This window comes from Dipteris shenzhenensis, chromosome 6 (assembly GCF_047967505.1).
Source record: "Dipteris shenzhenensis isolate YYH24624 ecotype China chromosome 6, Dip_SZ_1.0, whole genome shotgun sequence".
Lineage (NCBI taxonomy): Eukaryota > Viridiplantae > Streptophyta > Polypodiopsida > Gleicheniales > Dipteridaceae > Dipteris > Dipteris shenzhenensis.
The window spans coordinates 36,538,550-36,566,470 of NC_141601.1; the positions used below are offsets into that span (position 1 = coordinate 36,538,550).

General features: G+C 40.5%; 1 protein-coding gene and 1 long non-coding RNA gene across 2 annotated transcripts in view; one reads left to right on the forward strand and one right to left on the reverse strand.

The window, feature by feature from the left end:
* Nucleotides 1-27,921, forward strand: part of LOC147901125 (copper transport protein ATX1-like) — a 193,707-nt gene that overhangs the window by 29,598 nt on the left and 136,188 nt on the right. The window lies entirely within an intron of this gene.
* On the reverse strand, nucleotides 14,874-15,635 carry LOC147901126 (uncharacterized). Its single transcript, XR_015541115.1, has 3 exons — nucleotides 15,479-15,635; nucleotides 14,966-15,097; nucleotides 14,874-14,892 (listed from the first exon to the last, which is right to left on the reverse strand). It is a non-coding gene; the product is annotated as an uncharacterized LOC147901126 (long non-coding RNA).

Genomic DNA, 27,921 nt, shown 5'->3' on the forward strand with positions numbered 1-27,921 from the left:
GACTGATGATGTGTCAGTTAGTAGGTGTGAATGAGTGAATCTAGGAGTGTGGTGTATGATTGAGAGATAATGTGGATCTAGAGATGCTCTTTTGAGCTCACATATGATTTCACTCTTGGATGTAACTTGTGCTTGTGCCTATATATTGGGCATATCTCTCATGAATAAATACCCCCTTTGCATCATCTTAGTCTCTTCATCTTGTCTCCATGCTACTCCAACATGTGGTATCAAAGCCTTTCCACCCTCCTTGATCCTCCACCCATGTCCTAGTGCCACCTCTTTCTTCAACCTTCTTCCACCTCTTCCAAGTCTATCCCATTTTCCCCAATTCTACCAGAATCTTGCAACATCAATTTCTCCACATCCAAGTGTTAACTTTCAAAATCCTTTTTGCAACATATTTCCACTGTAGGGATTGATGGAATTATACTCTCAGCTACCGTGCTGCCTTGTTCTTTGGTCGCCAAACTTCCTCAAAATTCTGCCTCTACATTCACAATTTCAACCTGCCCTTTTAGCCGCACTTGGACAACACATAGGCTAGGTGCTGCCAAAATTTGAGCTCAATCCGACCATAGACGAGGGAGATATTACTATTTCTTTGGCCGACTTTTCAGATGTGATGCCGGATTACTGTGTGTACTATTTCACCCATCCTTTGTGCTACTAGTACGTCTCAGTAAGGGATTTCATTTCCACCCAAAATCCCCTTGATTTTTGCTCAGGATAGGTCAAAATTGATCCTCCAGTCTCAGTTTTCTCGATTTGGGGGTTTCTCTCAAATATCCTTCATGGGGCTGAAGCATTGCAAGTGGTTAAATGCTCAAAATTTTCCTTGTTTATCATTTTTTTACTTTTACTTTTGGTCATCTATCCATATAATGTCTTCTAGCATCGATTCATGATTGATCTTTGGGTTACTGTCCAGTTTGACTATGTTTGATTATGTATATGTTTGGATGATGAGCTTCATTGACAACAATGATGTAGCCTATTTGATGCTTGAAGGTGACTCAATGATGAATGTAGTTTCTATCATAATAGTTGTATTGTATTTACATTTGGATGATTGCATTATGCCATGCATTCATGAGCTTCTATGTACAAGAGTAGACACTACCCTTGTTTTACTAACAAGTGGTAAGACCCTCTTCCTATTTGATTTATGTGAAGGCATATGGGATGCAAGAAAGATCAAAAGGCAAAGGAGCTACAAGAAGGGCTACACCAAGTATCTCTCCAATGACAATGTACGTCACACTATGGTAGCTTGGAAGAGGAGGAGGAAAAGGACAAGATATGCCATCAAAGGGCGGTATTTCCCCACATCTTCAAAGTAGATTTTTGTGTGTGTGGTCAATAAGGGTTGTCTACCTTGGGATGTCCCCCTTAAATTATTGTTAGTCTTATGTTTTACCTAGTTGGACCCATAGGGTATTCCCTTGCATAGTCATTGTCTATCTCTCACTTGTAAACCAAGAATCCTAGGAGTGGTTGGGGCCATGTGTGTTGCCACATGATGGTGGGCAAGCCATGGAGCATCCCATGTACTACTGCTAAGGGATGAGGTCATCAATTTGTGGGGGGGAATGGACAAATTGATGTAATGGGATCATACCTAGGGTCATAAGGTCTATGGTTGTGAGTGTGTGAACACATGGTGTGTGCAAGTGTGCGTGAGATAGGTGTGGCTAATGATGTGTCAGTTAGTAGTTGTGAATGAGTGAATCTAGCAGTGTGGTGTGTGATTGAGAGATAATTGTGGATCTAGAGATGCTCTCTTGAGCTCACATATGATGTCACTCTTGGATGTAACTTGTGCCTATATATTGGGCATATCTCTCATGAATAAATACCCCCTTTCCATCATCTTGATCTCTCCATCTTGTCTCCATGCTACTCCAACAATATTCCATGGGAGTGGTTGCAATCTTATAATCTTCCATATGAAACTTTTCAGGGGATGGTCTGTTAGATATCAATGCTCCACTCTCGTGTAACTATGTGGGAACTAGCTAACTCTACTTGTAAGCCCCCCATATGAGGAGAAGGCATTTGAGTAGCTCGGTTATCCAGTAGGTCCTGGTTTGGACACCAGATGGGGGCCATGTGTGGCCTGATGGCTGGACGACTTTAGATAGAGTTGGCACACCGCCAACTAGGCTACATGCAAGTGTGGGAAGGCATCCCTTGACTGATCGCACTGAGGGTAGACGAAGCATTTCCTGGGGCAGCCCACTCTCGGGTTGTGGGGCCCATTTGGAGCCTCAGATGATCTCTGGCTTTGGGCCGAATGGCAACCATAGGTTAGTTGCCCTGTTTTGCACATCAGTTCTATTGTATGGTCGGTCGCCTATTTTGAGACCGACCCCCAGTCGACCGTTTTGGGCGGATTCCAATTGAGCCTAACCAACTACGACTGGTGGCTATATAAGAGCAAGCCCGTGAAACCCATTTTATCACTGGCTATAGCAACCCTGATTCCTTAGCATCTAGCCTCCGTCTTCTACTATTTCCAGCACGCCATCGAAGCTTCTTTCACAAGAGCGCACAGTTGGAGGCAGCGCCATCTATTGTATCAATTCTATAGGAATCAAATTTTTGATTCTCCATACTATTTTGTTTTCTCTCTTGTGTACGAGATCCTATTATCTGTTGAGCACAGACATTGTATTATTTTCTTACATGGTCCACATATTTTTACTGGCATGAAGGTGATGTTTGAGTCTCTCCAAAACTCAATTCCAAGACAAGAGTGCATAAGTCCAAGATCTTTCATGTCAAACTCTACAGATAAGTCTTGTTTTAGCTTGATGAGAGCTTGATGATGAAGATATCATTACTTCATGTCATAATCAGATCATCTAAATACAAAAGTTTGATAGTAATGTCTTCCCCTTGATATTTTTAGTAGGGAGTATGATTTGTGTTGGACTTAATGTATCCCAAATTAGCAAAATACTTGTTGATTCTACTGTACCAACTTTTGGGTGCTTGCTTTAAGCCATAGAGAATTTTCTTGAGATGGCAAACCTGATTCCCTTTTCCTAGTTCAGCATAACCTATGGTTATTGCATGTAGACTTCCTCTTTTAGGTAACCATTGAGAAAAGCATTCTTGACATCTAGCTAGTACACATTCCATCTACTGGGTGTCACTAGTGATATCAAGAACCATATGGAATCCATCTTTGCTACTAGAGCATAAGTTTCATCATAATCATAACCATATTGATGTGCAAATCCTTTTGTAGTTAGTCTGACTTTGTATCTCTCAATGCTTCCATCTGGATTGTACTTCACCTTTTAAACCCATTTGTTTGTTATGGCCTTCTTTCCTGGTAGAAGGAAGCATAATTCCCAAGTAGTGTTTTTGTACAAAGCTTCTATTTCTTTATTAATTTCATAGTAGTTTGCCATTCTAGCTTGTTAACTGCATCTTCAAAGTACAATGCCTCTTTTGTGGCCATGATGGTAGTCATAAGAGCATAATTGTAGTTTCAACCTGAATTTCTTTTCCTTTCTAAGCATATGTCAATCTTGCTAGTGGTCTACTTTCCCTAGTAGAACATCTAAGTTTCTACTCTTCTCAGGGTGTCTCTAGTAATTCTTGCTCTTCTTCATCAACCTTTTCTATAGGTGAATGACTAATCGATGTGTCTATCTCCTGTATATTTGAGGTTTTCCATTTTGATTCCTCATCAAAGATTACATCTTTGGAGATAATGACATATCGGTTGATGTGATCATACAAATTGTATGCTTTGCTTTCTTCACTGTAGCTAACCATGATGCATTTTTGTGACTTCACATCCAACTTTCTACAATTATCATCATCTATGTGGACATATGCTATGCAACCAGACATCCCGAGATGCGAAATGTGTGGTTTTTATCCAGTGAATGATTCATAAGGTTTCATGTAGTGAATCAAATATGTCAAAAGCTAATTAAGTAAGTATTTTGCAGTGGCAATCACTTCTGCCCAATACTAATTAAAAGATGCTTCTCATTGAGCATTGCTCTAGCACTCTTTGCTGTCGGGGGGTTCACCTCCCAAAATTTTATTGTACCACATGCATTCAAAAGGAGGGGTGTTGTAATTTGACTTTTGGAAAAATTTTAATAGGTTTACAAGAACAAGAGGGGATTTTTACTTCAACCTTAGAAAAAATTAACCACTTTATATGTAAAGAGGGGTGGTTTTATTGGGAATTTTCTTTTAGTTAAGGGGTTTGTTTAATACCCCTTGAATGCACGTGATACCTAGGATTTCTTAGTGGTGCCCCCCCCCCCTGAGTATCTGCTAAAGTACTATCTTTCCTTTCAGCTCTTGTGTTCTGCTAAGGAGTATCTGCACAATTGAATTGTCTTCAAATGCCATTATTTTTTCAAAAGCTCATGAATGTTGAAGACATGTATTCACCTCCTTTGTCTGATCTCATGACTTTGATCTTTCTGCCTATCTATTTCTCTACCATGGCTTTGAATTTTTGAAATTTGGAAAAGACTTCAGATTTCTCTTTCAGAAAGTAGACCCAACAATATATGCCATATTTGTCAATGAAAGCCAAGTAGTAAAGTGAACCATTGATATTGTGGGTATGTGCATAACCCCATACATCTTTATGTATCAAATCAATAATACCTCCTCTTGCTCGAGATGTGCTTTTGCCAAAGTTGGTTTGCTTTTATTTACCAAAGCAACATGCTTCGCAAGCTTTTCCTAGAAAGTGTAGCTTAGGAATTCCAATTGCCATATTCTGATTCTTTGCTATATCAAGCTTTTGAAATTGAAATGTCCATATCTCTTGTGCCATACTGCGAAAAGCGGCATTGACTATTGTTAAGTTGACATGGCATGCAAATTTGGTATTGAAGCTAGCATTATTAACATGCATCCTTCCTTGATTGCTTTTCCTACTAGCTAATTTCCTCTTGATTTGTTTCTGGTCATGCATTCATGACTCGATAGTTGTGTTCCACCATTTGCCCAACTGACAAGAGGTTTTTGCTGAGCTTTGGAACATGGAGTACATCTTTCCGATCTTGCCATACCAATGAAATTGTTCATAGGGACAATGCCTTTCCCTTCCACTAGATTTGGTGTGTTACCTATACTGTAGATAATGTTCTTCTATCCTTCTAATGGTTTCATCTCTATGAACCATTCCTGATGCTTTGTCATATGAGATGATGCACGGTTGTCAATGTACTAGGGATCTTGATCAACTTAATAGCTGCATTCTCCTTTGGAATCACAATCTATGTCAAGATACACTGTATCAGTCTTTTTCATATCCTCACATGCAAGAAACATATTTTAAGGTTCATTGGCATAAGGACTGTGACTTGAATGTCCATCGCAATGATTTCCTCTTCCTCAGAAATTCCCTCGACTACTACGAGATTGACCTCCTTGGTCATACTACTTCTTGCAACAATCTCTTTTAAAGTGTCCAAACTTGTGACAATAGTTGCATTGAATGCTTGACACATTGGTGGATGCATTCCCTTGTCCTTGGAATCTTCCTCTGTTGGAATGATTTCCTCTTGGTTGCTGATGCTAATGCTAATGCGGTTGAGGATGATGATGACTTTGTTGTTGATGATGAAACCACTTCACTCAAATGGTCTACCTCTACCTTTGCCTCTTCCTTTACTTATATTAGAAGCTATGAATTCTTGATCATTGGAATGACCTTTAAGTGCATGAATGGCCCAAGTCCTGAGTTCTTCACCAACTAACACTAACTATAATTCTTCCAATGTTGGAATTTTCTGTTGAATGGCACTACTCTGGACTAGATTCTTGTATCCCTCATTCAAGATGACTTGAACCATTTCTATGGGATTCATAGTCTCCGCTGCTACTATGAGTTGATTGCTATAATCCTTGATCCTGACATTAGGAGAGATTTGGGGTCTCAAAAAGGCCTCCAATTAGTGTTTCCTAATTTCAAGGGATTAGAGAGGTATTTGAGGTGTACCAATGAGAGTGCTCCTTTGTGTGGGAAAATGGTACATTGAGGTGTAAAAAAGGACATGTGCATTTATGGGTGGAGAGACCTCTCACCCATGGTCTAGACCTAGGGTCCTCACTCCTAGCCATTGATCTAGTCTCCAATCTAGAAGCGCCAATCTAGAAGCGTCACATTCAAATTTATGGTAGATCACTCTCAGCCATTAGATCAAGGGGTAGATCTACGGGAGGGGATGATAGGAAAATGTGCTTCAATCTAGGCCATACATCAAGGGGTGGATCCAAGGGAGGGGATGAGAGAAAAAAGTTCTTCAATCTAAGCCATAGTTCAAGGGATGGATCCAAGGGAGCGGATGGATGAAAAAGGTGCTTCAATACGGGCCATAGATCAAGCATGGATCCAAGGGAGGAGGTGAGAGAAAATGGCACTTCAAAATCCCAGCCATCCAATATGGTGCTTCAATTTGGTCCATCCATCTTCATCTTCTGATCTCCACCCTCCATGAGGCTCCTCAATCCTAGCCCTTCATAAAGCGCCTTAGGCCTTCCCCTTGTCAGATTTGGAGGCCACTAAAGTAAAGCTTGGCCTCATCCAAGGCATCCTAGGCCCTTGATCCATCCTCCATCCAAGGGCCAAGATCCATGTCAGCTTAGTAAATGCCAGGGGTCCCTTCTACCCTTGGGTTACCATAGTAGGTCATTTTTCCTTAAGTTAATCTCTTTCTTAATCTATTCCTTACGAGGCCCTTTTGAGACTTCAAACCTCCCCTAATGGTACATACACATGATCTGCTTTATTACTCTTTCAAAAACTCTGGTTGATTTGGGTTCTTAGTGTGAGAATCCTAGATGTGTTCTTAAACTTATACATGGTTGTGGGACATATCCCATTCTTGTTTTGATGTCTTCACTGTGTTGAGTTCTCTTAGCATGGCATCTTGCACATTCTACTTGATCAAATGATATGCATATTTGTCTTTCTTGTCCCATTCTGTCTGTGCTAGGGCAATGGCAAGATCTATTGTAGGTGTGGGCACTATTGATGTAGGTGTAGATCCCACTACTTGTGTTGCAACACCGGTGGGATTTGATGCTGGACCCTCCAATGCTCTAGGTGTACCCATCGACATGCTCCCATTTTTCTTGAAGGACAAGAATGGTCTCCATTCAGTATTTCTATGTGCCATAATTGGAGTTTTCTAGCTTAGCAGATGCCTCCAAATTGAGGTTGCTAGTGGTAGACATGGTGCAAGAAATGTACTTGATTTACTGTGAAAAATCACCATTTGAATCAACTACAAAACACTATCTGTATCAAGTGAAATCTAAACTATCAGAGTGAAGATAGAACTGTAATATGTAATCCAATCTATTACAAGGCTTGTGACAAATGATGTCAGGAATAGCCAAGAGGCTTTACAAGGCTCAAATAAAGTGCACAATGCCAAAAAAATAGCCAATGTGGGATTTACAATGATGGCATGTGTGTGTAAATAAAATGATGTGCAATATGCCCTTGATCAATTAGCCAATGCCTCTGAAAAACTCTAAATTTTGCTTACTGAACAAATGGTGGTTGGGTTTCTGGAAATGTGATGATGTCAAACCTCGTGAGTGTAGGGACTGACTCCAATTTTTGGGCATGGTTTTGATTGGTTGCTTTGGATTTCTCTCCTCTAAGGATGATCTAATCTACTCTTATCTTGATCTAAGTCAACCATCGAGCAATGAAAAAGCAGCAAATAATTCATTTTCTTTGCTCATTTTAGGTGTTAGGTCATATGTGTTGATGTAGTGGTTTGTGCACATACAAGAAGTGGATTTAATGTCGAGTCTGAATTATGTGTGATACTTGTGCCAAAATGTGCACATGATGTGAGAGCATGTGGAGCATGAAAAATCAAGCATTTTTCCTGTTTGGAGCACCCTCAAATTCTTCTTGGATCAAGAGATATCACTTGATCAAGGTGGAGGGGCAAACAAGGAGCAAATGATGATGTGGGAAGAGGGATCACATGCAAAAATAGTTCCTGTCAAGGGGTGTTCCCATGAAGCAGTGTGTTGAGGTGGAAGTTGTGTGCATACACAATGCCTAGGAAGAGGCTAGTATCCTTGACAAGGGACTATGCCATGTGGCATTGATGAGGTGGTAGGGTGAGCTATCCTACTGACATGGCCAAGATGACATGGTAGCTTGACTTTGACTGAGGATGTGGCAATCGAGGGTGGCATGGTAGCTTGACTAGTCAACATTGATGACATGGCATGTTCTCAGGGGGGTCACTATGTATAAACCCTCTATATCACGTGCGTTCAAGGCCTATATTTAAAATCCCTTATCTGTAAATTTTTTCATTAATAAAATGTACCCCTTTTCTATACAAATCTGTAAATTTTTTCCAAAACTATTTTAAATAGTCCCTTATGTATATTTATTTCTGTAAATTTTAGAAATAAAAAATATCCTTCTGTTGAACTCACGTGATAGGGTTACATATGATGAGTGACCCCCCCGAGGGCATGTTGACATGTCATATGGTGATGTGGTAGTTGCTAAAGTGGATTTTGTTGATGATCTAGCAGTGACAGCAAGCAGTGATGTGTCACAGGGTGATGTGGATATGCCATGTTTCTTGATGATGTGTCAATAGGGATGGCCCTATTGACATGGCAGATAAGCCTACGTGGTAGGATGAGGTGCCATGTGGTAGTGACATGCTTATTTGCCATGTGGCAACTTGGTCACCCTAGGGATAAGCTTGCCACATGGTAGATGGAGAGCCAACTATGAGAGGACAAAGATTCCCATCAAAATATTGATGGAATATCCAGTAATGCTATGGAATGTTTGGAGATTCTGTCTATCGAGGGCTATAGTCTTTGTTGTTGGGATCCTTTGAAGCTCAGTTAGGTGTCTCTATTCATTTGCCGGCCCGGTGATGTTGTAGGAGGAGCTCAAAATTTTTGGAGTTGTGTAAGATGACCAATTCTCTTAGGAAGCTGGTGTAAATAAACACCTTTATGTATAAGTGGTGTGCACACACACCTTTATGACCATTTCTTTTAGAAAGGTGGTGTACATAAACCCCTCAGAAAGGTAGTGTACATAAATCCTTTTATGTGTAAGTGGTGTACATATACACCTCACTTGGTATTAAAAAACACCCTTAACTATAAAAATACATTGACATAAAGTTTAAAATACACCATTAAGTATAAAATGGACCTCATAAACAATCTTTATACACAATATAAAGAAATCAAAAAAGTAGTTAACTTTTTATTAGATATTCGCTTTACATAGTTCAAAACTTGCGAAGTTCAAAACTTGTGATTACAAAACCATCAGCCATCATGTTCCTCAGTACTAATGTCCTTAATGCTAGGCACTTGACTACCAGGGTCCTGACTAATAGGCTACTCTAAGTTAATACCAATGTCCTCAATGTGCCCTTGACTACTAGGGTCCTGACTAATAGGATGCTCTAATACTGGAATCTCAGTAATAGGGTCCTAGCTAGTATCGTCCTGTCTAGTAGCCTGCTCTTCAGTTCCAAGCACCTGACTAGTAGGCTGCTCTAGAGTCTCATGACCAAGTTCTTGGTGAGTAGGGTCTTGGCTACTAGGTTCCTGACTCTAGTAGGCTGCTCTAGAGTCTGTAAGGTCATGGTTGAAGAACCATCTATGCCTCTTGGTAACACCTCTTGGTCATGCTTTGCCTCGTCCATACCTTCTTTGGGTAAGGCTTCCATGCTTGATCCACTTACCTTTTCCTACGACATGCTGTACTACTACTTCTTACTACCACGGGCCTTCCCATATGATAAGTGGAACTTCCTTGACTCTAGTTGACAATTTATCACCCTTATTCTTTGTGCAGATTTCTTATCGATGTAAGTCATCGGATGCAGAGCTTTCATCCTCATCATCACCTAAGCTAGAATCATCACCCTTAGACTCACTACCCTCTTCTTCGATATTTTCCTCACTACCCTCTTCTTTGACATTTTCCTCTTCAAAGAAGGTAGTGCAACTATAATATGTGTCAAAGAACTCAATCTGATGGGGGGTATCAATGACATTTACATTTCTACCTTGGCGTAGCAATTTCTCAGTAGCAAAACACATTCGATACAATGCTACTTCCCACCTATCATTCAGTAAATTCTTTGTCATCTCTAGTATCACATCAGGATCATTGGCTTTCTATAATCCACCATTGCTACATCAAGCTTAACACTACAAGGCATAGGCCCTTTTTTGACAATTATGCACCGATGTTTAGCACGCATGGGGCATTAATCATCGGTATGCAAAGCGGGCTTAAAAATTGTCACTATATAGCGACATTTGCCAGACTTGCATAAGGTCATTATATAGCGATGTTTTACAAAGTGTTTTTCCCCATACCAACCTTTAAAAATAGTTTTACCCAATGACAAAAAAAATTCTTTTCATACATGTTTGATCCTTTGAAAGAATAAAAGTACAAGAGCATGTACATCAAGTTTGAAGCTCATATATTCATGTCTATGTTTGAGACTTGGCTTCATCCTGAGCAAGTCTAGTGTGCCAAACAAGTCTATCTCCAGCTCTATACTGAGTTGATCTCCTATATCATCATCGTACTCTATTATTGTACATTCACCATAGACTTGATCATCTTCTTCAATAAACTCAGGTGATTCTTGATGATCGTCATCTTCTTCCTCAATATTCGTGATCTCCATCTTCCTCCTCTATGATGTCATTATGCACATCTTCCTCTTGGCTCATATTGTGATCTTCATCTTCTTCTCTAAATCCATCTGGATCAATTGGATCCGGCATTGGTAGTGGCACCTCCATATCCACATGATCTCTATCTTCATATCCACATTGGTAGTGTGAAGGTATACACACACCACCCTCCTCATCCTGTCTCAAGGTTTTGTGTAAATATAAGATCTTGTCTTAAGATTTTGTGTAGTGTACGCATGCAATATTAATCACGAACTCAAATGGCATTGACTTTCCGATGATCTATCACAATGTGCACCACCAACAGTGGGTACTGGTTTGGGCTCCTCCCCATACATCCTCAAGTGGCGCATGACAATACGGTGTTGATGTCGTACTTCTTGCTTGCAATGAGTGCAATGACAATACAACCTCTCCGTAAGCCACTCTACACTCTCGAGCATTGGCGCATCATCTGACAAGCTTTCACTCGTTCCTTCCATCTGCACACCTCCAAAGTCACAACACAAAATGCAAGGAAATCCATTAAGATCCAAAAAATAGCCACCCATGATCTCCTTCCCTCTCTTCTTAGATTAAGTGCCTTGAACTGACACTTTTAAGGTATAGCAACACTTATAAGGTATGAGTGTCGCTATATAGTGACACTTTTAGGGTATGAGTGTCGCTATATAGCGATGCTTTTAGGTAAGTATCGCTATATAGGGACGCTGGGAGACTAAAACCCGAAACACCGTGCAATGCCATCTTTCACAACTCTATTGTGAGAAAAGCGAAAATCTCTCCTTCCATGTCTCCTCTATTCGGCTGCCTTGCTTTCCTCCTCTATTCCCCACAGAGGTAGTCAATAGAGCGAGCGAGAAAAAGCGAGCGGGCCCAATGAAGCGAGCGAGTTTTTTTACAATTCCTCCGATGAGAACAAATTTGAAACCGAACTTACTATAGCAAGATGTTGTCATAATAAGCATACCAATAATCAGACTTACAATCCACCCTATCTTTCACTTGAAGAACATAAACTAATTACCAAACTCATAACATAGATGACTATTGAAATACCACTTCACCCGCAAAATGCACTAGACCAAAACTTTCCAAATGTATCCATGGTTCACCACAACAACTATCAGTCTATGAACAAAATGGTGTTTTAAACCATGTTCTAATCCCCCTGACATTCATCATCAAGAAAGTAGTTGCGCGCATGTGGTTTATCTAATTGCCACTCATCATATCTCTTGTCAGCTGTCATGAATCTTGCCATTTTTTCTGCATAGCATGGCAACAAACTACAACAAAACATACATTTCAAAGGAAAGTAAGTCAAAGTGGAACCATGAAAATAATTTCCAACAAGAAGAAAGTCTTGCCATCCTTATGTGTTATACAAAAGACAATTCGCTACCAACAAAAAGCAAAAAAAATCAATTGCTAGATCAAGGCCTTACAAACACTATCCAAAGCATCAAAATTTGTACTTTCTTGATTCAAAGGCACCCGTAAATGTTCACTATCTACCATATTATAAAGATGCTAAATAACACTTTCAAAGTCCTCAATTTTAGCATTCAAAATATATAACAAAAAAACTCAGGGCCAGTAGCATACTAGTCATCAAAGGGGTTTGTGACAGGTTCCACTCTCTCTTCTTCCCCCTCTCCATCATGCTCTGACCTGATCCGTTTTCCAGAACGATCTGCCACAAGTGGCTCAACAATGCTAGCCATAATACTGTTGTCTGAATCAAATGAAAAACAAGGCCTGCCAATGGCCTGACAAGCACGCATAAGAGGGGCTGTACCACAACCCATCTCTAGAACCAGCCCTCCAGGAACACAGAGAAGAGACATAATGCAACCTACAAAAAAACTACTCCTCTCTAGTCCACCTCGTGCTAGCTGAGAAGACATAGGCACGATTGTCCTTGCAGAGGGAGGTATGTAATGAGTCCAGACATCTTCACGTGGATCAATCAAAAGCTGTTGGAAAAGTGGAAAGCTCTCCTCCCAAAAAACTATTGGATTCTTCTTTGCTCTACGTATTAGAGCTAATACTGAAGATTGCATCTGGAAACCACATGGAGAAAAACATGTATAGTATATTGACTTCAACTAGCAAGCATTATAGCATGAAAGATGGCAAAGATAGCATGCATAGGACTTATCCTTCCAAACATAGCATGCATAGGACCAACGAGGAGACATTTGTCAAAGACACTTTTATCATGGAATGCAAACATAGAATGCATGGAATGGTAGCTTACCTTAACACTTTTATCATGTTCTCTACAAAATCCATATGGAAACTTGTCATGAATGATCACACGTCTGATAACCTCCAAGCCCTGGACATATGCAAACCGTTCCATCCAACCAATACATTGTCCTACAAGCAATTAATTTTATTTAAAACTAGTAGAATGGAAACAAAAATGTGAAATGTCAATTGTGGTATTGTGCCTTACCTGCCAAAGGACATATGCATGCCAACCAACCACTATCAGACAAAGAAGCTGATGCAACTGCAAGCCCATGCCGCACATGGTCCTCGAGCAAGACATTCCAAGTAGGAGTGGATCCTCTCTCATCAAGTGGATAGCCAGATGGAAAATCGAGCAATATAAAATCTGAAGCCCACTTCACCTTCTTACCCATCCTCTTGTAGTCCTGATCTCGACTAGCCACTGTAATAAAAAACTCATGCAAAATAGCATACTTATCATTTCTTTTAGAGTCAGCAAAGTCTTTGCCCATTGCAATGTAATCTCCAACTGTACAAGCAAACAAAGGTGTGATGCCACGGGCCAAGGAAATGTCAGGTGACTGTGATCGATGGAACACGTATTGCTTCACAAGTCCCGAGATTGATTCTCCACCTATATGCAAAAGCAAATTAATTACAAGTAAAACTAGTGTTAAAGGAACAACTACATATGCAAAACACAACAACACCCTTACCTGCACTCTCTATGTGATCCATTTCATGCCGCATAGGACTAGATGGTCCCTCATCTAGAAAGAGAACAATCATAAACTTATTAATGCAATGTCAAAACAAATTGAAGACAGCATCAACAAACAATCATATTGTATCTTCCTTACCTTTTTCTGGAGGATGTTCTTGTTTCTCTTTCTCTTTCTTATCTCTCCTTGAGCTTCCCTCCACTTTGTCCTTACTTGCTTCATTGGCTTTTTGTGAAGCATAAGTATTGTACAAGTCTCTTTCTCGCACCAGTACTTGTCCTTTAGGAAAATCTATCCACCAGGGACAATGTGCTAATTCCCATTGAGAGAGACGGTGCATGCCAGGTGGATACATGCATGCAGCATGACCAATCTCCACCCAACTCTTGCACAAATTTGGAATGTCAGAGATCCTTTTCTCTATTGCCAAGTGGGAGAGATATCTATCAACCAAGAAACACAAAAAAATTGGATGTCCCAAACCATCAAAAGGTCAAAAAATCAAGTGGAACAACCATCAATGATTGTGTAAGTACATGAATCAATAGCACAAAAATAGACAAATGAAAAATGAACCTTCGAATGAATTGACAACATACCTATAAACCACCCTATGGGCAGCCATGTCCAACTCAGATAGTCCATCTCCTTTTTTTCCACCCTTGCTCTCCATCTTTGTTTCCTTTGATCTTAGCACCACAAACATATGTTTTCTCCCCTCCAGTTTTATATCCTCCATGTATTGCTGCAATGTGTAATCCTTAGGGGTATCCAAAGGCATGCCCATTGTTGTGATTACCCTCAAATCTTCAAGCACTTTCAATGACTGTCTCTCCACCTTCTCCAAAAATATCTCTCTACTAATCCACCTAAACAGTAAAAGTTGACGCAATTTTATAATAAAAAAATAAGAGTCATGTTATTGGCAAGAAACAAACAAACACCATGAAAGATGATTTGTATTGGTAGAAGAAACACACCCTCTGTACTCAAGGTCGCCCACAGGCATGAAGTACATGTCTCGCATAGGTTTAGTGGCTTCTAACAAAGAAAGGAAAATATTTTTTTTTTCTAATCTCAAATCAGACTTTGCAATGAGTTGGAGCTTCTCCAATGTCACGCAAGAGTCCGCACCATCAAAGCGCAAGGCAAACAACTTTTCCAACCAAGCCTCTCCAAGACCAAGATCTATACAATTCAACACCTATCCAAAGATGACATGTCAGTCACTTAACTTCAAAATAAATGCAACAAAGTATAGAAAATTCAATTCACACCTTTCCCATCCTATCAGCAATTCTCTTTTGAATTATGGTACGCTGCTTTCCTTCTGCCTCTCCCCTTTGATCTAAAGGTAGCTTTGTAGATATTTTGTCCATTGCTTTTTTAAGCTCTGTATTGTACTCAACCTACATACATAAGTTCCAATTAGAGAAAGCAAAGGAGTGATAAAGAAGTAAGCATCAATACAAATGCAACATTCTACCTGGAAGACAAGCCTTGCCAGATAACCTCTTGTCAATGGAAACCATGGCTTCTTCCCTTTACTCTCTTGAGCCCTCCAATTCTCTATTGATTTGATCTCACTCAAAGACAATGTTTTCATAAACACCATAGAGTCACACTCACAAATGTTGTGTGCATTTATGAGTATGTCCCTTAGACTGGGTTTGATAATGGCATGTTCATTCATGCTAGAAAACAAACAATAAAGTACACAACCCAATCAATAAATGCAAAGTAGCATAAAATACAAATGTGGAGAAGATTCAAAGAGTCCATGTACTTACGAATTCATTCGTTGTAGCCCTGCCAAGAGAGCAATCTCACTAATTTTCCTTGGGTCAATTATTGTGCATACCACTCGTACATGTCTTTTCTTGTTTGTAGGAAAGATTTCCTTGATAACACTCATCCATGCAGTGGTCCTATGATTGCCCTCCCAAACAAATAACATCTTTTGCGACATAAAATGAAAGTCAGTGTTAGACATCACATCTTTCTCAAACTCCTCATCCACCTCTCTCCAGGTGGGAGACCAACTCTTCCTCATATCATCTGTCACAACTATCTCCCCTCCATCACTCTTGCAGACAGATACAATGAAAGACCCTTTCTCCGGGAGATAGCCCTCCACTTGAAATGTACTTTTGAGTGAAGATACATCATCACGAAGTCCTCTCACTCTTGCATAAGGTATCAACCTACACAAGGGAATGCGAGGACACTGGTTTGAATCAAGCATCCTACATTTGCCAATCACATCACCTCCTCCTTCCACCTGAACTTCACTATCATCCAACTCATCCTCCTCCACTCTTGGACCTTCATCTCTTTGAGTTGATGATACTTCAACCTCTAGACCCACCACACTTTCTTGCTCTTCGGTTCCACCTACTGATGATTCAACATTGTGATCTACTTTTGTTCCTCTTGTCACCTTTGTAGAATGTGCCACTTGAACTTTTCTGCCTTTTTTTCCTGTCATCCTGAAAAGACAAAAAACAAGGCATTTTTCCAATCATAGTTCTCAAAACCTTTTCAATAAAAACCAAAACTAAAAACAAGAAACAACATGTAACAACAGATAGAGTATAACCTATGGCAGGTTCAAAGGTCTTCTCAAATCTTTCCATATGCTCAAAAAAACATGAGAGCTTTTTCACATATATATATGATAAAGGGTTTGTTTATGAAAACATATGCAATACATATCACGAGGGCAAAGCCCCAAACAGATAATGAAGTGTGTACACCTCATAAGGAAAAAAGAGCTGTAAGAATCCTCGTAAAGATCTAGCTTGATTCGCCAAATGCGGCAGGGATTCGTCCACTCACATGCCAGCTTTCTTTAGATTTGCAGCTCTCGCTCTCTTCAAAGCAATTGGATAATAGTCGTTGAAGTTGTCAAGACCCACCACGCCATCGCCTCGATTCTTCAGGGCAAGAGATACGGAAGAGCCAACGAACCTTGCCGCTCCTGTCACCAACACTCCCCTGCATTGCATGACAGGCTAGTAAAAACGAAAGGCACGATTCGACATAAATTTCCTGCCTCGACATCTGTAACCAATAAAGAATGCAAGTGCCTGGAGGGCTGGTGGTTTTCTTGCCTGCCGTGGTCGTCCAGGCAGCACCGAAGTTGGAAGGCCAGGTTCAAAAAACCAATGGAATCGAAATCTGAAAGAAGAAAAAGGAAAGAACCCGGAAAAGCTAGACGAAGAAGAGAGGGAAAAGGCAAACGATCGATACGTTTCGGTGTGACCGGGGAACCCGAAAACCCAACTATTCCCTATTCTCTTCGGCCTTAGAAGCACCTTCTAGCCAATCTAGCAAATCAAGAATCTAATCCGCTCCAAATGCTGTGGTGGCAGTTGGACTGCCTGGGGCAGCAAAAGAGGCAGCGCGTTAACGCGCTGCCTCTTTTGCTGCCCCAGGCAGTCCAACTGCCACCACAGCCCTCTCTTAGCTGTGGTGGCAGCTGGACTGCCTGGGGCAGCAAAAGAGGCAGCGCGTTAAGGGCAGGAAGGTAGAGCCACAAGAAAGAAGCTATGCGAGGTTATACGAGAGGCGTCCAAAGCTAGAGCTACAAGCAAGAAGAAAACGAAAGCCCAGAGCTAGAGCTACACGAAAGATGATTGTCCACCATGAAGAGAAAGGTTGTTCACACGTAGTTAAGGTTCCATCCGAAACGTGCATAGCAAAAGACATTGAGAGCAAGGTAATTAGAGACCGTCGTAAAGTACCCGTAGTAGGAGATCATGAGCAGCCAGATTTGGAGGCTTTGGGAGCAACAAGATACGCGAAAGACTAGAGACAGGCAGCCAAAAAACTGGCCACGAGCAGGAAAGCAGAGGAGTAGCAGGGAAGGCCGAGAGGAAGACGAGGAAGGAAAGGAAGGAAGACGAGAGGAAGACGAGGAAGACGAGAGGGGTAAGGAAGGAAGCCGAGGCGGCGAGCCGAGGGGGTGAGGAAGGGTAATCTCGTAGCAAAGGGTAATGGCCGTAAGAAGTTATCGTAAGATGAATGGCATTTTTTAAGAAAGTAGAAGATAACGACGGAAGCGAAGGTTCTACAAGTTCTAGTCGGTTACCATCAGTTCTACGAGGAACGTCGAAGAAAATCAGAAACGTAGACATAAAATACCTTAACACCCACAGAAGAGGATTGAAGCTGCTGTGAATTGGAAGTCCTGCGAGCTCCTCTACACAATAGAACAACGCCAAAAGAAGAGGATTGAAGCTGCCGTGAATTTGAAGTTCTGCGAGCTCCTCTACACAATAGAACAACGCCAAAAGTTCAAGAGCTCGCAAACCGACGTTTAGATAGCACGGCATTACTTGGAGTGTAGATAACATTTAGAGGGAAGCTACTTGGAGTGTAGATAACATTTAGAGGGAGGCATTACTTGGAGTGTAGGTGGCCTATTTTGTCAAGACTCAAGCTGGGGTTCAAGCACGGTTGGAAAGCATACTAGTCGTGGGCAATATATGCAATGATCTGCAAAATTCGAAACCCGTTACTCTTCAGCGCCTCGTTTTCTGCTCTTTTGGTTTTAGCTTGGGGTAACCACTTGAATAATTTACCATCGCTATTCCTATACAAACTATTATAATCTGTGTCGTTGCCTGGAAGAAGCCAATGTCTGCTGCTGCAACCAAGAATGCGCCCCAAAAAATACCGTTACCTCGCAATTGGAGCAAGCGCCGATTGGAGGCAGCGTCGTACTCGTCCAAGACTTCAATACGACTCTGCTTTATCCGTCAAAAGCGCCGTTAAACCGGGAAAAGCAAGCAGCAGTATGTCAGGAAAGGAGAAAGATAGGAGCGCTCCACACCTGTATAACATTCTCGCCAGCGAGTCGCGTATGGCAATCCCCTAGAAAGGCGGCTGTACAAGAAGACGCAAAAGAAACAAAAGAAGTATCTTCAATGCGGGAAGGGTAGAAGGCAAGGGGAAAGGGTGAGATGGGCGGTGCAAGGAGGAAACAGAATACCAGTCAAGAGGAGGAGGAAGATAAAAGAGCCTAAAGGGTGAGGAAGCAAAACTGTGGCCATATGGCAAGGAGGTATGGAAATTGTGCATGTAATGTAACGATTTATGGGTTGGACGCACTGCAACTGATGGTTGGCGGAAGTGGAAGTGAAGAAGGAAGTGGACGAGCCATTGGTTGGTAGAAGTGAAGAAGGAAGCCTCGCGTCTGCTTCCTTCTTCTTGAGATCTTCTTCTTTTATGAGCATTTACTCAGCATTTACTCCACTCGAATTCCAATGGACCTATCATCCCGCCCAACACTCAGTCAATGGCAGGCCTAGCCTTTAGAGAAACGATTTTATCAGATTTTGCAGGCCTGGTCATTATTAGACGGTAGGAGAAGACGTGGGTATGGGTAACGCCAGAAACCGCATAACCCTTGTAATAGTGAGGAGAACACCTTGTAATGACTCATGATGGAAATAGTAATATTGCTCGTTCATGCAAATGTGAAGTAAACTAACACGTTTTGATAGTTTTCATTTTAGATATGGATTTGAAGATACTACTCATTCTAACTATTACTCTAGTAAAATATAGTAATTATAAATCTTTAATTTTTTTCTTGATATTTTAGTCGTTCAATTATATAAATTTGAAAGTTGCTTCTCTTTTTATTCATTTATATTAAATGTACACCCTTACTGAATGACATGCAGTTAAACGACCACCTTGGATGCTAATAGTGACATCCATTTGCATTTGACACTTACAGAGACGAACTTGCTTCTTCTCTTCTCTCCCATAATCCCTCTCAGTGGCTCTTTCAACACTTCTCTTTGCTCCATTCTCTTCGGTCTCCAACACATCTATGCCATTTCTTCTTTTGCCTCCCTGCTTTCGGACCCTTTCTGTAGCTAGCTTTTCTCTTGTTCTTTGGTTGGTGTCGTCTGGTGCTACATCTTGGCTCTAGCATTTGAATCATGCCTTTCTTAGTTTTCATTCGCTTTGGAGAACACGAATCATTGACCATTCGTTTTGACACTCCTTTCTTGGAGGTTTCATTGGTGGAGCTTAAGGAACACTTTCACATTGAGAACGAGGACATTGAGCTGCATCAAGAAATCGGAATAGATGAGCTTGCCATTGTACTTCCAGTGGTAAACTTAGAGGATGGTCAGAAAGGGTTCAAGATTAGTGGTAGCCAACAATCAACCTTAAGAGTTCACATGCCCTATAAAAGAGGTTCTCATGGTCACTTTATGAATCATGAACTAAATAGTGTGGTTTCACTGATAGAGAGGATGCCTTTGAATAGTTCTCTTCATCTTGCGCTCAAATCTGCAGTTCGAGTGGAGAAAGTTACTGAGCTTCCTCTAACTTATGATGGATATATTGTCTTCGAACTTCCACCTATGCCTAAGGGTTCACCAATGTCTGGAATGGAACAGAATACTGATGGTCATGTTTGGACAAAATATTCCACATGTTCGCAAGACTGCTTCAATGGTGTTGTGAGAATGAGTAGATGTTCAGGTTATTTGAGATGTTGTAATTTGGATTGTCCTTTCCTTGAACGAATGGGAGTTTTAAATGATACACAATGGAAAGGAAAGCTTAGGAGACCTCCTCTACCTGGTCCCATTGATCCAGCCTTGGGGTCACTTGTGTGCAAGCATTGTGATGCAATACCAGAGTGTGTTTACCTATGCAGTGCTATTATATATTATTGCTTTCCCCATGAACGAGTGAAGACAACGAGATGTGCAGTGCATGTGGGTTTCCATGACCATCCAGTTGAAAAAGGTAGAAGTCGAGCAAAGGAAATGCAAGTAGATGATCTCATTTCAATGCGTGCAAGGTTGAATGGAAATTCCTCTTGCAAAAAAATCGAGGTGTCTGTGACACAAGACCTTGTGATGGAGATGATGCTAGCAAAGGATGGGGTTGTTGTGGAGCCGCTAGATGATCAAAAGTTCGAAGAAGTGCTTGAAACCATTACACCAATGACCCAGAGAAGGAGGCTTCAGAGAGTGGTGCAGAGCGCAAGAAGTGAGGCTAGAGGAGGGGATGGTGGAATGGATTCAATACTTGATTTAAAGAGGAGATGCAAATATCCATACCTACAAAGTATCCTATTTCCTGAACAATTGCAAGATGAACAACAACCACATATCTTCAAAATGTCGACCATTGGTCCAGGATCAGGAGTTGATCTAGTGAATCGCATGCGGCCTGGTGGGAGCTTGGGATCACAATGGGTTCATTTTGACCATGTGCATCGAGTGAGGGGATGGTCAACAATGGGTGCTCATGTGTATGACCCATTCATAAGGGAACTATTAACTATAGCAATATGTGAATTCAAGGTGGAGGATAACCATGCTCAAGTTCGATTCTGGGAGCTACTGAACAATACAATGGAGAAGAATGGTTTTGAAAAACCTGAATTCCGTGGATTCATGGCAGATGGAGCAGGAGCAAATTGGCTGGCTGTCCGCACTGTTTACAATGGGGGACCGGAAAATGTGATGGATGGTAGAGAAAGAACTTGTGTTTTCCATTGGGAGATGAGCATGGTTGAGCACACGAGACGATGCATTAAGCCGCAATTTCAGGAGGAGCATAAACTTCTATGTCGGAAGTGGAGAGAGGCAACAACTTCAACTTCTGCAGACCAATGCAAACAAACATTGAATTTGTATTGGTCCCCAATTCATGTGAAGGAGGGTGAGCTACCAACATTGCATACGTGGCTTGCTTGGTGGGATGTTAGAGTCAACCAGTGGGGGGGAATGTTCTTGCAGCAAGAAGAGCACTCTGGATTTGTTCCTACAGTGAACCTTTCAGAGACAAAACATTCTAGCATGAGAGCAGCACATGGATATGCAAAACACATAACATTGTATGATGCTTGTGCAGCAGATCTTGCAATGAGTGTCCTTCAGAGTGCCCACTACAATGCCTTTATGAATGGAAGACACTTGGGTACAGGACCAAATTTGGATGCTCTCCGGCGAAGAATACTTGATGGTAGTGGGTCTGGTAAAGGGGACAGAAATAGGCTTGTGGATTTATCACACATAGTGATTGAAGAGGGTGGGATACAATCTCCTGAGATGAATAGGCCAATAACAGAATCGGTGAGCATAAGAAGAAAGAGGGGTTCAAAATGTTCAACATCGGTCCATGCAAATGATAGTCATCGACCAGAATACATGACAGTGACAACAAGGAGAGTGATAGGAAAAAGAAGACAAATTGATTTTAAAAGTCCATCACAGGACGTGGTTTGTAGAGAGATAGATATTCATGAAGCCAATTGGGCGATCAGGAGAACAGAACCACATAGCGTTGTCACATGCTTTGGCTACTTGGCAGAGAGTCGGAGACGATGTGGGGCACTAATCAATGCACTTGGTAGAAGTGCAAGTTATGGTGTGCCAGCCCCTTGTTTTAAGGGAAGAAGGCAACATTCTCATGGAGTGACAGAGCAGTTTGTATGGTTTTGTAATACTTCTGTCACCCATACATGGAATGTGGATAAATCCATTCAAGGTGTTCCTGGGGTCTCTCCAGGTGTATGGAAGGTTGCAAGTGGGACATCAATGACTGTAGACGAGAGGGGTGCCCTTGTAAGGGCAGGTTTCGTATTTAATAGTGATGATTCTATTGGTGTGATGGGACCTCCTTATGCACAGCAGATCCATACACCTAGCCATGTGCGCCCTTCTCATCGTGATGGAAAGCTTGTTTCATGGAGAAGTAAGTTGAATAAAGATTTCAACGAAAGGATACACAAGGCAGTTACAGAAAATGGGGAGGTGGTGAGAGAGAACATCATTATTCCACATGAGGTGCATGTATTCCATGTTCGTACAACAGGATCAATGTCTAAGGGGCTAACATATAGTGTCTTGATTTCAGAGTTCCCACGTTGCACATGCCTTGATTTCACAGAAAGGGAAGCAAGAAAAAGTCCCTACATGCCTTGCAAGCACATATACTTCGTGTTTATTGTTGTCTTGGGCTTAACTGAAATGGTGCATCAGTTTATGCATCAGGCTGCATTGACAAAAGTTGAATTGTTTCAAGCTCTGGGTGGTAGAAGAAACCCATCAAGTATGTAGTGTATGGCTTGGATGCCCTTTTTTTTCAATTCCTTCAGAATCGGATAATATATGTAGGTGTGCTTCCTTGCATGATGCTACACTAAGTTGTATTTTTTGAAGGTGGAAGAAACCCATGAAGCATTTAGTAGGCAGCCTAGATGCCTTTTTTATATTTCCTTTGGAAGCGGATGATATATATAGGTGTGCTTCCATGTTTTGGCAATGCACAAAAAAACATTTTGTACAATCATTCCAAGGGTTGGTTGGAAGATATTTTAAAGCATCAAATTTTTCTATCAACTTTTTTTTGTATGACATATGCTTTTTGTGCTATGGAGTTAATAACTTTTAGAAAAAAGGTGACTTCTGACAACATGAAGAGCAGTTAATGTAATATGTTACTATTCTCATTATTGAAAGCATTCAATGTTTTATTTTATCATTACTTTTTCACAACAAAGGAAACATGATTTGAACATGTACTTCTGGAAACATGCTAGCCAAGATGCAGGCGAGTGGTTAAGCTTTCTTAGAGCATAAATTGTGGTAATTGGCTGTCCTGGATGAATATGATGTGGCTGTTATTAAACAGATAACACCTTGCATTGTTGTTTGTCCACGCTCGCTTATTTGGCCTTGCTCGCTTTTCTTCGCTCGCTTTTTGGTAATCCTCTTCCCCACACTCCTCACCCCTACCAAGCCCCTCTCCCATTGACACTTGTGCTCCCTCTCCACCCTTCTCCTTCTCTACTTATGTGAAAGGAAGTTTTTCAAGAAGGTGTGTCTCTTTAAGCAATGTAGGTTCATTTTTTGTGAGATTTTATTTTGTGAGAGGTGAAGCATGTTTCTCCTTGCATTGCTAAGCCTATGTGCTAATTTTCATGCTTGATTTTCAGGGATTCAGAACAAAAAACGAGATTTGCTCTTCTCTTTTTGGTATTTCTCTTCCTCCTCTTTCCCTTCCTTTCATGCTTTCTCCTTGTTTGTAGGCTTATGCTTGTCTCCTTAATCCAATCCCTTTGGAAAGTTGCTTCTCCAAACTGCTCCTTCCTCTAACTAGTTATCTGAAAAATGGTATGTTTCCTCTCTTTTGTAGGGCCAGTCCACGAAACACCGAGCGGGACTTTTCCAGGTAAGAAAGTGCTTCTTCTTTTTTCCTTTTTTTGTTTCCGTTATTTGCATTGTGGTCTGCAGCTAGTGCTTTAAGTGCTAGCTACAGTGATGGGCGTAGGAACCCTTTCTTCCCCTCTCTTCTCTTATTCCCTCTTCTTTTCCTCTTTTCCTCTTTTCCTCCCTCTTTCCCCCCTCTTTTCCTCCCTCTCTTATTTCCTCTTCTTCCTCTCTTTTCTTCTTTTTCCCTCTCTTTTTTCATTCTCTTTTCCCCTCTTCCTTCCTCTTACTTCTCTTCTTTTCCCCTCTCTTATTTCCTCTCTTTCATCCTCTTTTCTCTTCTTTTCATAAGCATATGCATTTGCCTATGATTATGCTCATATGCTTATGCTTATGTATGAGCATATGCTCATATGATTTTTCCCTCTTCTTTCTCTTCTTTTCCCCTCTTTTATTTCCTCTCTTTCATCATCTTTTCTCCTCTTTTCATAAGCATATGCATTTGCCTATGCTTATGCATGAGCATATGCTCATATGCTCATGCATAAGCATAAGCATATTCTTTCTCTTTTTTCCTCTCTTTTCTTCTTTTCCCCTCTCTTTTTTCCTTCTCTTTTCCCCTCTTTCTTTCTCTTTTTCCTCTCTTTCATCCTCTTTTCTCTTTTTTTCATAAGCATATTCATTTGTCTATGTATCTCTCTTATAAGCTTATGCTTATGCATGAGCATATGCTCATATGCTCATGCATAAGCATAAGCATATGCTTTCTCTCTTTTTCTCTTTTTTCTCCACTTTTCTTCTTTTCTCCTCTATTTTCTTATTTTTCCCTCTTCTTTTTCCTTCTTTTATGCTTATGCTATTTTCCCCTCTCTTTTTTCATTCTTTTCCCCCCTCTTCCTCTTCCTTCTCTTCTTTTCCCTTCTCTTATTTTCTCTCTTTCATCCTCTTTTCTCTTCTTTTCATAAGCATATAAATTTGCCTATGTTTATGCTCATATGCTTATGCTTATGCATGAGCATATGCTCATATGCTCATATGCTTTTCCCCTCTCTTTTTTTCTTCTCTTTTCTCATCTTCCTTTCTCTTCCTTCTCTTCTTTTCCCCTCTCTTATTTTTTCTCTTTCATCCTCTCTTCTATTCTTTTCTTAAGCATATGCATTTGCCTATGCTTATGCTCATATGCTTATGCTTATTCATGAGCATATGCTCATATGCTTTTCCCCTCTCTTTTTTCCTTCTCTTTTCCCCTCTTCCTTTCTCTTCTTTCTCTTCTTTTTCCCTCTCTTATTTCCTCTCTTTCATTTTCTTTTCTCTTCTTTTCATAAGCATATGCTTTCTCTCTTTTTCTCTTTTTTCCCCTCTTTTCTTCTTTTCTCCTCTCTTTTGAAAGGGTAATTTTGTAACAAACAATGTTGTATATCTTTGACATGTATATGCTTCTGCCGCTCGGCTCGTTTGAGCGATTTTGTATCACCCTTTTCACAAAGAAAATTGTGTAACAAACAACATTCTTTTGAATTACTTAAAAAATAACATTAGTGGGGTAAAACAGGGCTTGCTATGGCCTTGTTTAGCACCACTAATGTTTTTTTTAAGCTTCTGTTAATCCTCGCTATATAGTGACGTTTACCAGTGTCGCTATATAGCGATGTTTATTAGTGTCGCTATATAGCGATGCTTATATAGCGACGCTTATGTAGCGATGCTTCTTTTTCGATGCTAATAGCGACATTTTTGTGCCCGTCAAAAAAAACTTTTTAGTGTAAAAAAGGTTGGTATTTTCATCGAAAAAGTGCTTGTGCCTTGTAGTGTAAACTTATTGTCCTCAAAGTAATGAAGCTCGAGAGTCCTTAAAGGAATTTTGATTAGATTGCCACCACACCTAGATAAGAAGCACATCAAGAAAGGCTGCAAGACTTGAATGGCAGTGCCTTCCAAGACAGTCATATGATTGCGTAGGACTATACCATGGTATACTTTTGAAAGTAAATACCCAAATGTAGATGTCAAACTCACATACAAGGCATCCCTTTGTGATTCTATCATGAACAGGACCAACGTTGATCTTTTCTTATCTGCCATAGGACCTTCTATGATAAACTGCACAAGTTCAACTATCCGTGACACTGCAGGTCTTGCAATTCATCTATGAAAAATACACATGGCTTCTCCCAAGCATCACCGCTCATTGTTATGAAATGCTCTGTATCAATGCCATTGATGTGTGCAAAATTTGTATCATTCTTTGATATAGCAAGATATCATAGGAGAAGCTGAATGGAGAACCATCATCTAAACCACCAATTGCTCTACCTTAGGCAAGGGACTACAAGGCCTTTTTCTTGATGTCCATATGTTCTGTCTCAACAACCTTTGGCATTTTAGCTCTTAGATCCTTTGCTGGTGTGGCATCTGCATCCATTAAAGCATATGCATACATGACAAATGACCCGTTGAAACTTTTCCATCCACTCAATCTTTGGCAAGTTTCCTTTTCTTCCCTTATCAAGGGTGATCCTGCAAGCTTCACAAAAGTGTTGCCCATCAATGGGCTCAAACTTGCATCTTTCCATGAATCTATTCTTTGCCAGCATGTATCTCTTCTCGATGTCAGTCCCATATCGGATTTGGTACAAAGCCTCTCCATGAGCAAAGTCGCTCCTTCTAAAGTTCTTAAAAGCATCAAGAAAGTCCACGCGCTTTTGAAATGAGACATCAAGCAATGTAGGATCATCTTCTTGAAGTCTCTTAAATGCCATAGAACAAAGAGTGATATTAGTGGCAACTAGAGTTCTTGTTTTCCTTGTATCTTCATACAATTTGCTTGCAAACGTCTTATCTAGCTTTCTTTGGTTTGTGAACAACAAAGCTGGATCAATAAGCGTTGTGGCCACGCTGAATTGTGAAAATCCCCAATTGTACCCCTCATCCTCTGGAGGATGTAAGTCTGCCACAGTTAAAGAAAAGTCTACGAGACTTGTATCTTCTTCTTGTGGATCCTCCTGATCATCACTATCCAATTTTTTGCTTAGTTTTAAATAACCTACACTTGACCAATCTGCATGTGGAGTAGGAGTTATTTTGGCTCTCTTCCTAGGAATAGCTGTGGAACTTGAATCTGCTCCATGATCACTCCTTCTTGTTCCTGTAGTTGCAGCAGTCGATGGTGTAGGTACAGTTGGAGATACTGTAGTTACCGCTACAGATATTGTAATTACTCTTGCCGAAGATACCGTAGTTATTGCCATAGATATTGGCGGTACAACTTGAGGGCTACATGTATAGATGGTGTACTTATTGCTCCTGAAGGTACAACGCCACCAGTTGGAAATGCATCCCACATTTTCTTCAATGCTTCCAAGGCACTAAGTAATTCTTGGGATCCTTCAATTGAATCTGGTAAGGGCTTCAAGAAGTGCTTGTGTGTAGCTCGTAACTTGTAGACCACATTGTCATTCTTCTCTTTGCACACAACCTCTATCAAATTGTTTTCTTTAGTGTTGATGGTTGAGACCATGCCACCATTTCTTATTGCCTCTGGAGAATATTTCACTCTTGACACATTCTCGGCAGTGATCACCAAAAAAACACTTTGATTTGTGCTCCATAAAATACCAAGCATGTTCAAGATATTTGAAAGACACCTTGGAACCAAAACTCAAAGTCATAGTTTTCTGCAAAGAAATCAAAAATAAAAAATGAGAATTACAATGATTTTCAAACTCAAAATATTAAAAAAATTGCTAATTAAATCTTTAAATATAGAAAATAAAAATTTAATTGAAATTTCAAAAGTTAAAATATATTTTTATATTTCTAGATAGTATTTTTTATCTAATATTTTTTACATAATTAATTTAATTCAAATTATTTTATAACATATGTCCATGTGTTCTGTCTCAACAACCTTTGGCATTTTACCTCTTAGATCCTTTGCTGGTGTGGCATCTGCATCCATTGAAGCATATGCATACATGACAAATGACCAGTTGAAATTTTTCCATCCACTCAATCTGTGGTGAGTTTCCTTTTCTTCC